This window comes from Palaemon carinicauda, chromosome 13 (assembly GCF_036898095.1).
Source record: "Palaemon carinicauda isolate YSFRI2023 chromosome 13, ASM3689809v2, whole genome shotgun sequence".
Classification (NCBI taxonomy): domain Eukaryota; kingdom Metazoa; phylum Arthropoda; class Malacostraca; order Decapoda; family Palaemonidae; genus Palaemon; species Palaemon carinicauda.
Genome location: NC_090737.1, coordinates 67,658,919 through 67,664,026, shown reverse-complemented (window position 1 = coordinate 67,664,026; position 5,108 = coordinate 67,658,919).

Sequence of the window (5,108 nt, the reverse complement as noted above, 5' to 3'; positions counted from 1 at the left end):
GGGAAATTAATTAATACTCTTTTTAAATCATCAAAAGCCCTTTGTGTTTCATCCGTCCAGAAAAAACTACCTTCTTTCTCAAGAGATTTGTCAACGGATCGGCTATATCCGAAAAATTCCTAACAAACCTTCGGTAGTACCCGCTTAAACCAAGGAATCTTCTGACATCCCTCCTACACTTAGGGACTACCATGTTTTCAATACTTTCGATATTGACCTGCTTAGGAGCAACTTTACCATTACCAACCTCATGACACAAATATACCACCTTCACCTTTGCGAATTCACTTTTCTTTAAATTAATTACAAAACTTGCCTTTTTCAACACCTCAAATAGTGCCCTAATGCGTTTCAAATGGGTTTCCCAATCATCACAATAAATAACAATATCATCGATATACACAACACATCCTTCTAAACCATGGACTAAAGTATTCATTAACCTCTGAAAGGTGGCAGCCGCGTTCTTCATACCAAACGGCATAACTTTAAATTGAAACAGTCCCTGGGGTGTTATGAAAGCAGACAGGGCCCTTGCCTGCTTTAAAAGAGGAACTTGCCAATAACCTTTCAACAAATCGAATTTACTAATGTATTTGGCCTTACCCATTCGATCATACAATCCTCAATGCGAGGTAATGGATAACAATCAGATTTAGATAACTCATTCAACTTACGGTAATCAAAACATAACCTGAAATCACCGTCGGATTTCTTTACCAATACAACCGGTGATGACCACGGACTTTGACTAGGTTTAATTAGGTCATGTTTTAACATATAATCCACTTCCTTCGCTACAGCCTCATTTTTGAAGGGATTCAACCTGTAAGGAGATCGTTTCACAGGAGTGGCGCGACCTACATCTGCATCATGTTCAAGGACCGAAGTCCTACCTGGTACATCTGAAAATAATTCCTTATAATTATATACTAATTTTTTCAAAGACCTTTGTTCTTCTTACCTAAATGTGAAATTACTCCCGAAAAATTTTCCAACGACTTTCTATTATCCGACCGCCATTCACATCCATTAAAACAATTATCATCAATAACCTCCCCCTCTGAAAAAGAAAAATGGTTATTGTTCTCAGAATCTACCATATTCCCTATGGTTGCCACGGGAATTACTTTCTCCCGTTCCATATAAGCCTTCAACATATTTAGATGACACAGTTGAAAAGGTTTCCTTCTTTGGGGTGTCTCCACTAAAGAGTTAACTTCACTTACTTTTTTCAAAATTTTCCAAGGACCTGAAAAAGAAGCTTTCAATGGATTCTCTGGGAAGGGTAACAAAACCAACACTTTATCGCCTACCGCAAAGTCGCGAGCCTTGGACCTTCTATCAAAAAAGTACTTCATTCTTTTTTGGCTACATAATAAATTTTCACCCGCTAATTTCCAAGCCTTGGTTAATTTATCACCTAGATTAGACACATAATCCAATAAATTAACCTCAGGGACGTCTCCCTCCCAAGACTCACGAACTACATCGAGAGGCCCTCGAACAAAATGACCAAATACAAGGTTGAAAGGCAAAAAATCCAAAGACTGACTTGGGACAGAATGAAAAGCGAATAACAAATAAGGCAATTCCTTATCCCATTCCGAACCATGGCTCAAACAATACTTCTTTATCATAGACTTCAGGGTTTGATGAAATCTCTCCAGAACTCCCTGACTTTCGGGGTGATATAGAGAAGAGGTCACATGTTTTATATTCAACTCTGCCATTTTATCTTTGAAATGCGTACTCACGAAATTAGATCCACAATCTGATTGAATTACTTTAGGCATCTCAAACCTGGTTAAAAGTCAATTAGTACATCAACAATTTTAATGCTTTTTATTGTACGTAGTGGTATTGCCTCGGGATATCGAGACATCCTATCCATTATTGTCAAAATATACTTATTACCACTATGCGTCCTCGGTAATGGTCCAACCACATCAATAATGACTTCCTTGAAAGGTTCGAAAACTACGGGAATAGGACATAGAGGCGATTTTGGAATCCGCTGATTGGGTTTACCGACCCTCTGACAGACATCACAACTATTGACAAATTTCTTTACATCTGCCTTCAACTTCGGCCAATAATAATTCCCTAACAATTTGCAGGAAGTTTTATGAATTCCAAAAGGGCCGGCCAAACCACTTTCGTGCGCCAATAACATTAACTCATTCCTGTAACCAAAGGGATCCATTATCTGTTTCACAATTTCATGATCAACATTATCCACCTCCATAGGCCTACTCAACCTATACAAAATATTATTAATTATCTTAAATTTGGGACCAGTCATATCAGACACCTCCCCTAACTCGATAGGGAGTTCCCGAAACTCCTTTTTCTGGGCCTTGATAAGCTCTTCAGTAGTCCAATTTAACTTGTCTGTTAACATTCAAAGATCTACAGCTAGGCTATCACTACGATCTAAACTACTTAAATCTTCATTAATTGTTGACTCTGCAGCGTCAACAATTCTAGCACTAGAACGAGTAACTGCTGCTACTTCACTATCAGGGTTTATCAATATGGGACAAGTATTATTCTTCATAGCCACATCATTCCTTATCACCACATCAACCTCCTTAACCGGGAATTTATCTACTATGGCCAATTTTAAATTCCCTGCAAAGGAAGGGCAGATTAAATTAAAATTTTCAATGGCATACGATTTTACCGTATCAGGAAAACCAGCCAATAACACAAATTCCCCAATTTCCGGTACAAAATTATAAGGTAATGCCTCCCTTCGGATCAAAGACTGTGCTGCTCCAGTATCACACAAGATACGCACTCGTCTTTTCTCGGACGAATTGGCGAAGGAGACACTCTGAAGGACAAACATCTGTCAAAACAACCAGGTAGTCATTGGTCAGCGGACCCTGTCGGGATATTTTCTCCCTCTCTCTTTTCCACACCCATCACTGGCCTACTATTGGCATCTTGCGCTCTTTTAAACGCATAACACATACTCTTTACATGCCCCTTCTTATTGCAAAAGAAGCACGTTAATGTCCTCAATTTCTCTGGATTGTATATATTTAGCCTATTACCTCGGTTAGGAGAAAAATTATTATTAGCATTACCCTGATTATTACTTCTATAATTAATTCTACTAAACACCATAGCATTATTATTCGGGTTAGCATTATTATTCCTACCCATCTTAACCCAACTAGACTTCACATTTGTCGTTACTCTCCCTAACTCACTCTTATGAGACAAGCAATATTCGTCACTAGCGATGGCTACCTCCTGAACGGTCTTGAGTTTTAACTCTTTGAGGTGGACCTTCAGTTTATCCGGGACACACCTCATAAACTCCTCCACCAACATTAACTCCTTCAATTTCTCAAAATCTACCACCTCCTTAGACTTGAACCAATCACTAGCATATTGTTCCTTTGGCCTGGCAAATTCAACAAAAGTTTGTTCCCTACATTTTTCTAAGTTCCGGAAGCGTTGCCTATGGCTTCAGGGACTAACTCATAGGCCTTCAAGACGATAGCCTTCGCACTCTCATAATCTGCTGATAGATCCTCCTCCAGCGTTACATATACCCTCTGAGCTCTTTCAACCAATTTACTTTGTATAAGAGTGGTCCAATACTCTTGGGGCCACTCCAACCTTGTAGCAATCATCTCAAATGATACAAAAAATTCTGCTATATTATTCTCCTCCAATTTAGGCACAAATTGGAGAGCCTGCGCTAAATTAATAGCAGGCGTTACTGACCTATTTGGGGAATGAGCGAAGAAAAAGAACCTGGGTTTCTCATGGCAATCTCATGCTTCCTCTCCTTTTCTCTTTCCCCTGCCTTAAACTTTTCCATTTCAAATTCCATTTGTCTCAGGGCAATTTGCCTATCCAAAATTTCTACAGACACCACCTCTTTATCAGGTTTCACCTCTTGTTCCCCACCTGTCTTTACAGTTCTAACATAATCATAAATTTGCAATATGGACACTTCATATTCCAATTCAAAATGCTCTGCTACAATCTCCAAGTCTTCCCTATTTAACTCTGCCAACCTCTCGTGCCACCCATCTCCTCTAAGGAGTTCTAATACGTTAATAACCATGATGATCACTTATTCTCACAAAATGCTAAATTTAAATAAAACAACAACGAGGAGGTGAAAATACACTGCCTGAAAAGTTACCCCAGAAATTAACTTTGCACTATCACTGGTGAATACTCAGGAACGAAAAATCCTGTCACGGTCGCCACTTGTGATGGTTGGCTTTGACCACCACACAATACACTACACTTTTATCAAATTGTATTCACCATCATACTATACTAAGTCCACTAAAGGTGGCATAGTATCAAAACATCAATATGAGTGCAAAGTCAACTCAAGTAGACAAAGAAAATACCACAAAAATCTCCTTAATTTTAATACACAATATTTAGACAGAAATAACACCTGAACCACAATAATACAATAATAAATGATACACACTCACTCTTAAACTCCCTGCAAAAGAAAACCATTACACAATTAAAGAAAGGTCATCAACACATGCATACTAAAAGGAGAGAGGGTCCAGAAAGGAGAAGGCCAACGAAAAGTAAGAACACCCTAACAAATACAAACTAAATATCCCTAACAAAGTCCTCAAACGCTTCTAGGGGTCTCCTCAAAGATGACAATAAACTCCGCAGCTGGAGGCTTATTCCGGGTGGCAGTTAACAAGGATCCTAGACAATGGTCTTGAAAGTCTTTTTTTTTTTTTTAATGCTCCAATAATGAAGACCGCCCAGGATTACAGGTCGTGGGCCCGGCACACAAATATAAGAATCAAAATTTTTACCTTGGGACAGAGAGGTACCCTTGGCTTTTACTGAACCAAGGGCAGTACACAATATGTTGAATAAAAAGTCCTTGCTGCAGAGAAAGGATATCCAAAAAAATCTAAACCGCTTCACAACGTAGCTCTGCAATGGCTAGGAATAAATATAGTTCCAACAGCAATTGTCGTGCCCTTCAAGGTTGGAGGCTCAGAAACACACTGAGGCAAACTCCTTCAAGTGTAAACCTCCAAACCTCGGATAATGAAGGAGCACAACCACGTAACCAACACAACTTGAAAATA